The sequence below is a fragment of the Aotus nancymaae genome, unplaced genomic scaffold (assembly GCF_030222135.1).
Source record: "Aotus nancymaae isolate 86718 unplaced genomic scaffold, 86718_ANA_hifiasm-v0.15.2.pri h1tg000033l, whole genome shotgun sequence".
Taxonomy (NCBI): domain Eukaryota; kingdom Metazoa; phylum Chordata; class Mammalia; order Primates; family Aotidae; genus Aotus; species Aotus nancymaae.
Genome location: NW_026988447.1, coordinates 44,476,892 through 44,489,046, shown reverse-complemented (window position 1 = coordinate 44,489,046; position 12,155 = coordinate 44,476,892). Strand labels below are relative to the sequence as shown.

At 37.6% G+C, this 12,155-nt stretch overlaps 1 protein-coding gene across 8 annotated transcripts in view; it reads left to right on the top strand.

The window, feature by feature from the left end:
* The first annotated feature begins 644 nt into the window (after positions 1-644).
* BLTP1 (bridge-like lipid transfer protein family member 1) overlaps positions 645-12,155 on the top strand; it is a 222,180-nt gene continuing 210,669 nt past the window's right edge. For 5 of the 8 annotated variants that reach the window (XM_012473016.3, XM_012473017.3, XM_012473018.3 and 2 more), the window contains exon 1: positions 645-1,368. The gene's annotated coding sequence lies outside the window, so the exon portion shown is untranslated. The remainder of the gene's footprint in view (positions 1,369-12,155) is intronic. The other 3 variants (XM_012473021.3, XM_012473020.3, XM_012473015.3) reach the window with 2 other exon arrangements.

The following is a 12,155-nucleotide window of genomic DNA, read 5'->3' as shown; positions in this document are numbered from 1 at the left end:
TACCTGCAGCGCGGGCATCTATAGACCGGGTGTTGGAGGTTAGTGGGAAAGTCTGGAAAGGCCATGGCAGTCGGATGGCTGGGGACTCGGATGCAGGAGCGGTTCCTGCGGGTGATGGTAAGGCGCTCCACTTGCTGGCGTGTAGACTCGGCGGAAAGGACCATGCGTCCGCAGGCTCGGACTTCAGCTTTGCCCGCAGCACTGGGTTGTGGTAGACTCCATGCTGCTTAGTATAGGGTTGATTGACTGAGGGCGGGGAAGCCTTGGAACAACCCCCGCTTTCTTCTCCAGGATGGATGTGTTTTGTATTCTGAATTGGTGCTTGCTGCACTGCACTCTGGAAGAGTACATTTCAGCACAATTTCCTATTGGTCAAAGGAAGGTGAAGAGAAGTTGACTTTCTATCTAGAGAGTATTAGTTGTCGTTTTTTTTACCTTCCTGTTGGCCTTGGTGTTGACGTTTGTTAAAGGTAAAAAGTTCATGTAAATTTCCTCTTTAAGGAAATCGTGGGCTTTATAACTAAGCGCCTGTAAGTTTCAACCGGTTTAGTGTTGCTGCTTTCACCCTGGGCTGTAGAAATAAAGTTGTTATATTCCAAGTTAAATATACAAAGTATAAAAATAGGTGAATAACCAGAATACTTTGTTTTGTAACTATTGAGTGGTACATATAATTATGTGCATATATTGTCACATTTAATAATCATAACAATCCTATAAAGTCTATTATTCCCATTTTCTAGGTGAAAGAACAAAAAGTCCATAGACCTACAAAGTAACATGTTTGAAGTCAGATCTGTGATTCAAACCAGGTAATCTGACTTGTTTGCGGTCCCTTGGTCAGTAGGCCATACAAACTCCCAAGCACCCTGTGATTTTCCAAGATTTTCATTTGATTAAAAAGTATGCCAAGAAGGACATTTTGGCACTGTTCTTGCCAGCAAGGACCCAACAGTTTGAGAGAAAAACTTTTTCAAGGTCACACTTTGAATATGTTTTAAACATAGGATTTGATCTCTAGGACCTTTGATTACCAAACTCATGCTCTGTACAGTGGTTTTGGAACCTTTGGAAAGCTTTAGTTTGGAAGTTGTAGTCTTGTTGTAGTAATTAGGAGCATTTCTTGTTCGGAAACTTTAAACAGGGAAATGTAATGTTGGGCTAAAAGAGTTTCCTCCTGTTTGTGCATGAGTAAGTAACCAAATCATGTAATCAGAAATGATTATGCTGCTCAGAAAGCCAGAATACCTTGTATGATTGGTTAAAGTGCCATTCTTTTCAGATTTGTTAAGATGAAACACTGCGGAAGGGCTGTCTGAAAAAAGGGAGAAGGAAAAACAACGTTTCGAACTCTGGAAAAAAAGTTGGGTAAGTATTTTTGGCTAAGTTTTAAAAAGATCAAATTTTCAGTTAAAGCTCAGAGAAAAATCTTCTGACTTTCTGCTTCATTTGTGGTTTAATCTGCCTATATTGCTAGGGAATGGGGGTGAGGTGGTGGCGGCGATATGTAATGTAACCTGTTAATCATTTTGCCTGACATTTGAACTATGATATCTGATTGACAATTAAGTCATGTGCTTAGTCTGTGCATTGGCAGGAGAAAGCAGGGAAATCCTTTGCTTATCAGGTGTCAAAATTCTTTTCTCTTTTGCTTACTTTTTAATCTACCTATGTTTGTAAAGTGTTTTAATAAGAAATTAAGGAAATGAATAAAAGTAGTTGACTTTTGGTTTATTCATAGAATATTATGTATGGCTGAACTCAAGTATATTTTTTATTGTGAGTTCTACAGAGAATAGTAGAAGACATGATCAAAGGTGATTAAGAAGCAGTGTAATTCATTTCATAACTATCTATTGAGTATCATTTGTTACACATTATTCCAGGCTTCTGGTAATAGAGTAATGGTCTTCGTGGCGCTGGAGAGTACTTCAGTAGTGCATTTTCTCTTAGAAGGTAACATTTTTGTGAACTAATTATTTTCTTTATTTTATAAGCAAGTATGTTTCTGGTTTATGTAAAAGACCAGGAAGTGAACATTACTTGTATAGTAAGTGTATTTATAATAAAAAATTTCATATTATTTTAGTTGATAAAGTAGGATTTTCTATGAGTGCTGCATTAATGTACAGTGGGAAACTAGGAATTTTTTTTTTTTTTGAGACACAGTTTCACTCTGTCTCCCAGGCTGGAGTGCAGTGGCGCAACTGGGCCCATTGCAACCTCTGCCTCCCAGGCTCAAGTAATTCTTATGCCTCAACCTCCTGAGTATCTGGGATTATAGGTGTGTGTCATCACACCCAGCTAATTTTTGTATTTTTAGCAGAGACAGGGTTTCACCATGTTGGCCAGGCTGGTCTCAAACTTCTGACCTCAAGTGATCCACCCACCTCGGCTTCCCAAAGTGCTGGGATTACAAGTGTGAGCCACTGTGCCTGGTGAAACTGGGATTTTTGTAGACTTTGTTTTAGCATACTACATTTCATATTAAAGATAGTGACAGAATTTTAAAATTTTATGGAAGCTTAGCAAAATTAATTTTTTAATTGAGAAAATTTGGGGGAACTTATGTAGAAGATACATGGTCAGATAGGCAACTGTTTAGGTGATGAATTGGAGGGAGGTGAGCTTTGAAGACTGGTGGTCAGTTAGAGGCTATTATAATTATCCAGGCGGGAAATGAGAACTACAGTGAAAATTGGAATTAAGAAATGGAGATAGACTTAATAGATGCAGAGAAGGTTGATGGATAGGATTTAGTGAGCTTGAGGGAAAATGAAGTCAGGGTAATTTCTAGTCACCATCATCTTCATGCATGTATTAATGTTTAACAAATACTTTTGGGATGCTTATAATGAATTATCTGGCTTGGGAAACTGAGTAGATTCTGGGGCCATTTACTGAGGTAGAAGTATAGGAAGAGCAGTAGATCAGGGAGCATGAGTCAGGGAGATGAGTTCAGTTTGGTCCATTAAATATGAGGCATCTGTGACTTTTAAGAAATGTCATTAGGCAGTTGTATATATGGATCTGAGTTAAGAAGAAGAAGACCCAGTTTGAGATGTAAATTTTGGAGTCACAGTTTAAAGATGATAGTTAAAAGCAATGGCAGTGGATGAGAACACTCACAGGAAAATGTAGAGTGAGAATAGAAGAGAAGAGGATGGAGAACAACAGCATTTAAGGGTGAGGTTGAAGAAAAACATAACCTCAAAGGAGTAGGCAGGGATGTAGGGTTTGACAAGAGAGTCACAAAAGTCAGTGGCAGAACTGAATTTAGAGAAAAGGAGTATTAGATGTCTATAGATAATCAAGTAGGATGAGGACAACTAAAGTATCCATTGGATGTATCACTTAAGAAATCCTTGATGACCTGAGCAAGAGCAGTTTTACAAGTGAGGCTAATTCACACTGGGTAAGAGATTATGGATATTGAAATAGCTAATGCCATTTACTATTTCAGAAAGTTTAGTTGTAAATGGAATAGAGAAGGATGTAACTAAAGCTGTGAGTTTGAGAGAAGATTTTTGTTTTTTAAAGTATAAGAGATGTAAGTACATGTTTATTTGCTGAGGATAAAGAGTCTTCAGAATGAAAATCTGAAGATATAGGAATGAGGCAAAATAATTGGTGAAGCACTGAACAAACTGGAAAGGATGTAATACAAGGGTTCAAGTCAAGGGTACTTTAGATAGACTTCTACTGAGACGGGGAAGGAGATTATGATTATACAGCTAAATTTGTAGGAGGCAGAGTAAAGGGCTACTCTACAAAGTTTATGCAGGAGACTCCAGTTTATGGTGGAAAGAGGAAATGGTTCACTCTTGCAATCACTAGCTTTTTTGGTGTGGCATTGCTGACTTGTGATCTTATAGTAGGAAGGAGGAGAGTAAAGTAGTTTAGCTTAAGATGACATATATGAATCATCAAGTTATAGATACCTTGAAGATCTCTTGCAGAGTTACCCTTCTCATACTTCGTATTAATATCTATGACTAAATAACAAATGATCCCAGAACTTAGGGGTTTAAACCAATAAACGTTTATTAACTCAATTTCTATGGATCAAAAATTTGGGAATGACTAAACTGGGGCTTAGGGTCTTTCAGGAGGATGCAGCAAAGATGTAGGCTAGAACTTTAGTTATCTAGGATAGTGTTCCTTGACCTTTTTGGCACTAGGGACTGGTTTCGTGGAAGACAATTTTCCATGCACCTGATGGGGCTGGGGTGGGTGGGGGGATAGTTTCAGGATGAAACCGTTTCACCTCAGATCATCAGACATTAGATTCTCTTAAGGAGCACACCACCTAAATCCCTTGCCGGTGCAGTTCACAATCGGGTTTGCGCTCCTGTGAGAATAATGCCACTGCTGATCTGACAGGAGGCAGAGCTCAGGCGGTAATGCTCGCTTACCTCTTGCTGTGTGGCGTAACTCCTAACAGGCCACAGATCAGTACCAGTCTGCGGCTTGTGGGTTGGGGACCTCTGATCTAGGGTCTCAACTGGGGCTGGAGGGTTTCCTTCTATGATGGCTCACTAGTTAAGCTGTTGGATGGAGGCCAACAGCTTTTTTTGTCATAGTCACATAAAAGTTCAATTTCAATTATAGTAATATTCTTGGTTCACAGGAATTGGCTGTTATGTGGATCCACTGGCCTCTCTCTTTAGCAGCACCCTAATTAAAAAAATATTTCCTTTGACCTTTATATGATGAGAATATTGGTAAACACATGTGACCATTTTCCTCCTCCCTCTCTCCCAAGTTCCTGTTTTGTTGGGTGGGTAGTTTGAGTATGTATCAAGACTGGAAGATATGAGAAAAGCCTAAATGCTACACTGGAAAAAAGAAATAGATTTATTTCAAAAACCCTTCAGAATTTTACTTTGCTGATGCTAGCATTTTAGTGTTATTATTTAGTGTTTTAGAGTATTATAAATAAAAATGGAAGTGAGAAATTGAATTGTTGATTAAAAGAAACTTGCAGAATATGTTTGTCAGACAATATGAAAAGCAAGCTCCATATGAAGACTAACCCTTTCATTCATGGTAATTTCTATTGATCTCTTTGTATTGCTCATCATTTAAGGAGTATTCTGAAGGTAGTAATTACCACTGAAGTATTACCATTAACAGTAGATAATGTTTAAAAGTCATGGTTTCTTCTAGATTTCGAGAGATTGTAGTTAGCTCTTTTTACCCTATTAGTTGATATGTTTTCTACAGCTTTTTAAGAGTTTTTTAAAAAAAAAATTTTTGATAAGTATTTAGGTGAACCAGCATAAATTTCTGGCTGTGAAGGTGAGGTTTGCTAAAATATAGCATATTTGGTTGGATGATGTGACTTCTTAGATGTTCAAAATTCTTCCATATATAAACATGAAGAACCATTATTATAGCATAGATTATAATATTAAAAATTACGTTTGTTTAGTTTGCTGATTTATAGTGTTTGAATCGTCAGTCACCATACCTGAATATTTCTTCTGCCTGGTATTTGATTTTCTTCTAACAATCATGATCACTAGTACTTGTGGAACTATATCATTCATATTGATACTTTCTTGTTATTTGTGGTAACTAATTTCATTTGGTTATAAATATAAATTCTGTTATTAAATATGCTTTTGTTTTACATATTGTAAGGAATGAAATACATATTAATCATTGTTTACTGTCATGCATTTTCTTGTTTTTTAGCTTTCATTTTCTTTTGTTGAATTGATTTTTTTCTTAAAGAATATTAATATTCTTTAGTGATTAAAGAATATTAATAGGCCGGGCATGGTGGCTTATACCTATAATCCTGTCACTTTGGGATGCTGAGGCAGGCAGATCACGAGGTCAAGAGATTGAGACCATCCTGGTCAACATGGTGAAACTGTGTCTCTACTAAAAATAGAAAAATTAGCTGGGCATGGAGGTGCACATCTGTAGTCCTAGCCACTTGGGAGGCTGAGGCAGGAGAGTTGCTTGAACCAGGGAGTCTGAGGTTGCAGTGAGCCAAGATTGCGCCATTGGACTCCAGCCTGGTGACAGGGTGAGACTCTGTCTCAAAAAAAAAGAGTATTAATAAAAGTAGCTAAGCTACTATTGCTATAATGTTTTTTGTCAAGTGCTGTGCTATGAGTTTTATGTTTGCTTTATGTTTTTAATGCCTTCAGCATCTCTTCAAAGAAGAGATGGCCATTCTACTACTTGGAAACAGGCTCAAAAGCTAACAAAAGTATAGAAGGGATGAAGCCAACTTTCCATTTCAAATCTAGTCTTAAAGCCTACTTTATTTCTAAGAAAACAGAAAATTTCTGTTATTTCTGATTGAATGTTATTTTACCACATAATTCTTTTGGGCTTTAGAATTAGTTAACAGGTGAAGCTGTGTTTGTTGTATAGAATCCTTGGGCTGAAAGGGACCTGGAGTGACCCTTCCTAGGTAGCAAGGATTACACCTAATCTATTTGACCTAAGAGGATAATTGTTCAGTTTGTTTGCTTAAATAAACAGAATGGGACGTTGTATAATTTTGGTTTACATGCACAAAGATGCTGGCCCTAGCCAGAATTGTGAAGGATGCTAAGTTTGCATTTATTGACCATTTCTTTTTGAAGATTTTTCCCCATCTTCAGGAATCTTAGGCTTTTTGTAATATTCATAGGTCTTGCTTGCTAATGAGAAAAGCACTCTAATGAATCAATTTACACTAATATTACATGGTAGTCATGAATGGTAGGTATTTTTGAAATCCCATAAAGTAATCGTTGAATTCTTAAAACTATTGGTTAGCATTCTATTTAAATAAATGGATGGTATAATTTTAGGCCTTGTTCTATCATGGTGGGAGCAATTTTTAGGCAGAGAGGGCCCTACCAATCACTGTACATGTAATAGGTAATGCCAACATTTTTATACATTCCAATACTATCTTAAATGTATAAAGTTTACATAATTATTTTAAGTGAGATATTCAGTTGCAGTAAACACATACTTTGTATACTTCATCTGTGTAGCATTATGGACTCGGAAGAAACTTGACAAAGTTGTTTCAGGCCACCTACCTGAGGCTTGGTTAGTGCTCAGACCATTTTTGTCACTTTAGAAACAATTTACATCAATTAAACACTTCTTGAAACTTTACTTTGGATAAAAATGTTGTATGATGTTACTTTTGTTTTGTGATCTCCTTATGCCATGGGAAAGATAAACAATCTGTCCAGGCAGATCTTTTGTTTTAGTATTTACTGTGATATTTGGATCAATGACTCAGTGTTTTAATTGTTAAGTAGGAAATAAATGTCTTTAAAATTGGTAACCCTACACATAGTATCTGGTGATAATTTGTTACATATGTACAGAAACCAATCAGTTAAAAGTTTTAAATTTTTCAGTATAAGCGTTTGCTCTTTAACAATATTGACCAGTAAAGTTTGGTCTATGTGTAAGCAATGTAGAAATGTGATTTTACAGAGTACATAATTCACAGACTTTCTAGTATACAGTAATGGTGCTATGTGCTAGTAGGTACTTAATTTAACTTGGTGATGAAGCGAGTGTATGTTGGAGTTCAAAGGAGAGCTGTAAAGTTGGTTTATTTTCCAACCCTTAAGGAACTGTGATTAAGTTCAGAAGACTTCAGTATAGTGGTCTGAAGATTTGTGAGTGGCTTATGTACAGTGATTTTGATTTCATTGTTGAATGAGGGATTTGGGTATGATTAAATTTTTTTTTTCATTTTTGTACTATTTGGAATTGGGTTGTTAAAATAGTGAATATTCTGTTTCTTTACTTTTTTTTTTTTTTTTTTTTGGTGGGCCAGTTGTGGGGGGTGGGTGAGGAATGCTATATTGAGATCTCTTTACTTCTTAAGAAGCTCCAGCAAATGAGAACCAATTTTTCTTTTTTTTTTTGAGACAGGGTCTTGCTCTGTCACCCAGGCTGGTGTACAGTGGTGCAATCACAGCTCACTGTATCCTTGAGCTCCCAGGCTCAAACATCCTTCCCACCTCAGCCTCTCCAGTAGGTGGGACTACAAGTGCTTGCCACCACACCCAGCTAATTTTTGTATTTTTCTTTGTAGAGATGGGGTTTCGCCATGTTGCCCAGGCTGGTCTCCCGGGCTCAAATGATCTGCCCACCTGAACCTTCCAAAGTGCTGGGATTATTGGCATGAGCCACAACACCCAACCAGAGAACGAAATTTTATTGAGGGTAAAAAAGATCATGTAGGAGTGTCTTTGGCCCTGAATACATTGGATATACTTATGTGTCTTTGACAATAGCTCATAATGATGTATTTTTTTTATAATGATGCATTTATTCATTTATGAAGCAAATATTTATTGAAAGACTGCTCAATACCAGGAACTTTGTTGGGTATTGCATACCCAAATGAGCAGAGCAACCTTATCCTTAAGGAGCCGCCATTAGAGGGGGAGATAAATTTTGAAGCTGCTAGTTACAATACAGTGTGATAAGTACTAAGATAACAGTAGTCATTCAAGCAGCATTTATTTAGCATTTTCTATATTGTCAGACATTCTACTAAAGATTATAAATATTCTGAGTCTTAATACTCAGAATTTCTGAGCTGTGTGGTAGAATTTTTAAGCCCTATAAATATTTATTGAATGTATAAGCAAAAACACATAAAAACAGTTATATTGCACTTTCTATGTTGCTCTAAATAATCAAAATTAAATATACTTTCCCGTGACAGTGCTAGGGTAAGCTATAACTCTTCCCAGCCTGGTCTTTTCAGGTGATAAGTAATGTTATATAGACATATTCCAGCCTAAGCCTGGTAAAGGAAACCCTTATTTCACACAATTCTGTTCAACGTATGGGATATTTGTTTTAGAGGAACCATGAAGCCCTGGAAGGGGATTAACCAGTGCACTGAGTTTTCTTGAGGACCTGTGGGCACGTGAACAGATGGGAATTGGGAAAATTGTAATCAACCAGTTCTTTCCAACTCTCCTTCTTTGAGTTAATCAAATCTTGCTGCGATGGGATGGAGTTGGGGGATTTGAGTCAAGCTGTGGTGACAGAAGTCCTCTCATCCATAATTCCTTTCACCTATTGTCCTAGGGCCATCCTTCTGCTAGCTGTTATTAACACAAATTAAATGTTAAGAAAAATAGAAGAGGAAAAGGGATAGTAGAAGGCAAGGGGGTTACAACTGAAAAAAAAAAAAAACCTTGGCATAATAGGGATGAAATAAAAATGTTTTTAAATAAATATGAACTTGACTCATACTCTAAAAATGTATAGAAGCAATCAGTCTGTCATTTTTTTCTCTACAGAATCTCCTTGCATTTGGGTTCATTCTTTCCTCTGTTCTTTCTGTTATGATAAAGGAAATATTTCTCTTTCTGTCAGAAGCTAGTTCCTAAACATACATATGCTGTGGATTGAGATTCCAAAAATCTTATGTATTAAATATTGTGTGCTTTAAATCATATGGTTTCATGGTATCTTCTAAAGCACACAGTCATGTTTCTTGTGAAGAAAATTGTCCTTAGATTTGATAGGCCTAGTTATAAATAATAAAAACACAGTACCTTGTTTTGGATTTCCTCAGAAACAAACCTGAGATAAAAATTCAAGGGAATATAGTTTATCTGGGAAATGATCATAGGAAACACTGTTAGGAGTGGGGAAGTAAGATAAGAAAGGGATGGAAGTGAATAAAGGGCATTATTCTGGCAGTCACCACTCTGGACATCTGGAGCTCACTCACCCTGGGAACTCTCAGAGATCAAGTAAACTATCCCTCGGAGTTATCTCAAGCCAAGAAAGAGCAAGGACAGTTTGAGTGTTTAATCCACCAGCTTCCTACCTATCGACATTAACCCTCTGGCATTTCTGGCTTGTCTCTGGAGTGCAAGCTGAGCGTGTCCTTACAGTCAGAAGCAGACCTCAGCAGGGTGTCACAGGTGTTCATAATGACAGTTTTCCTGTGTTGAGGTGAGTGCCAACAGTATATGGGCAAGACACCAATAGCACTGGCTGCCAATAGCAAACATTTATAAAATGCAGTATCTATGATGTGCCAGAAGTTCTAATGCTTTACATATATCAACTTACCAATTTTCACAATATAACTCGATGAGACAGCTACTAGTAGTGTTCTCATTTTACATATGAGGAAACAGAGTACAGAGAGGTTAGGTACTTTGCCCACAGTCACTCAGCTATAATTTCAGAACTGACGTTTAAACCCAGGTGAAGCATGGTATAGAGTCTGCTTTTAATCCATATAGTGATCTGCTTTTTTAACAATATATAGTCTGAAGCAGCATCTTTTGATTCCACTGTTTTTCCATAATAACCGCCTTCTCTTTTTCCCTTCCTCTAATCTCTTTGGTTTTAGTGTTCTGTACCCATTCCCTAGTTTGTAGCTGTCTCCTCCCCTCCCTGCAATTCTAGAACATTGTAGGCATTCCTCCTTCCATTTTACACTCAAGGCTATCATATCAAATAATTCTTGCTAAGGTATTAACTGATATTTCTGAATTTATGTGAAGGCCTCAGAGTTTGATATTGCTTAGTATCTACATTTTAATTAAAAAATTCAAATGATTAAGAACCATAGAAAGAAAAATGTGACTATAGAGTGACAGATGACCAGGTTAGAATTTTGGGATTGGGAGACACCTATAACCTTGGCCATGGTTATAAGGAGAGGCCAAGAAATGTGTGCTTAGACCAAAAAACAGCCCTTTTCCCAACTGCAGCATCCTGTCCTCCAGGTATCACTTTGTCTTTTTCTTCTTAAATTATGGAAATGTTACATGCCAGTTGTAAAACAAACAATATGTGAGTGTCCAGAATAAAAGTGAAAGTCTGGTTTTGCTGCTGCTTCATTTCCCCCCAGAAGCTCCTTCCACTGATTAGATTAGATTCAAGCTGTATGCATCTATGGCAGGACTATCACAGAAGCGAGACTGTATTCTTCTGTTAAGAGGCTCACAGTTTTGACTTATCCTGTTGTTGCTGTTATTTACATTGATCACTTAACTTGCCTTTCTCTAAGTTCCTCTTTTCCCCTTTGTCATTAATAAGTATTTTTGGGGGGTTGGGGGAAGAGTTATTTTGATGTGACTTTTATTATCCATCAAAATTTGATTATATTGGTATGGACTCAGATACCTGTTTTATGAAATGGGTAGTAATCCATTACTATTAACTGTTTTTATGCTTATTCTGTCCCGGGTTTTTCCAGCGGGAGCCTCTTTAAGCTGGCTTATGTGTCCTTTTGACATGTTTGTATCATTCTTTGAGTTTGTCTTTCCTTGGAAAACAAGGCTTATCTTTACTTTCTCTCCCTTAGTTGTGGAATCAGCCAGTTTTTCAAGGGGCCCTGTTTCCTCTTAGTATAAAATGGTTTTTAGAAGCAAAGTTTTCTGCCCCTTTTTATTGAGGTGTTGTTGCTTAGCACCTGCTAGTGAACATATGCATGCACATACACAGTACGTAAATACATTTACAGCTATATTTATTTTTATAGCCATTTATATTGAAAACCATAGCTCTAGTACTTACCTGCCATTTTAGGTTTCATTCTAATTTTCTTCCTTTATATACTCCAACAGTGAGACATTGTAATAATGGCTCCCATTATTCTTAATATGTTTATTTGCTTGGTTAGCCTCCCTCCCCAATACTGTGCATGGGCCATCTCCCAGGTATGTCCTCCTTATCCTACTTCTGCTCCAACATACTTTTCAGCTTGTCCTCCTGCATGGAAGCCCTACTTAGTTAGCTCTTTTGGGTATGGCACCTTTCTCTTGGGCTCTGACACCCTATGCCAGGCAGTCTTCCTGAGTAGATTCTCTTTTCTCTCTGCTCAGGCTCTCCCTCTCAGCCTCTGAAACCTTAAGCTGAGTGCTTCTCCTGTGCCGCCTCCAGCTCCTACTTGCCATGGATGCTTTTCTCCTTCCGCCTAGGCTCCTGCATCCTATGCCTGACTTCTCCCCTACAAGTGTATGCCCCTCATCTCACTCTGGTTTTGATACCCTTAAGTGCTGCCACTGCTCCACAAGCCTGTCCATCATGCCAGTGGATACTTCATTTATTCATATCAGGCTCCAACATCCTGCTCTAGACCACTGAGACTCCTCTCTCTTCTCTATGTGCAGATGCGTGTTTTACTCTGC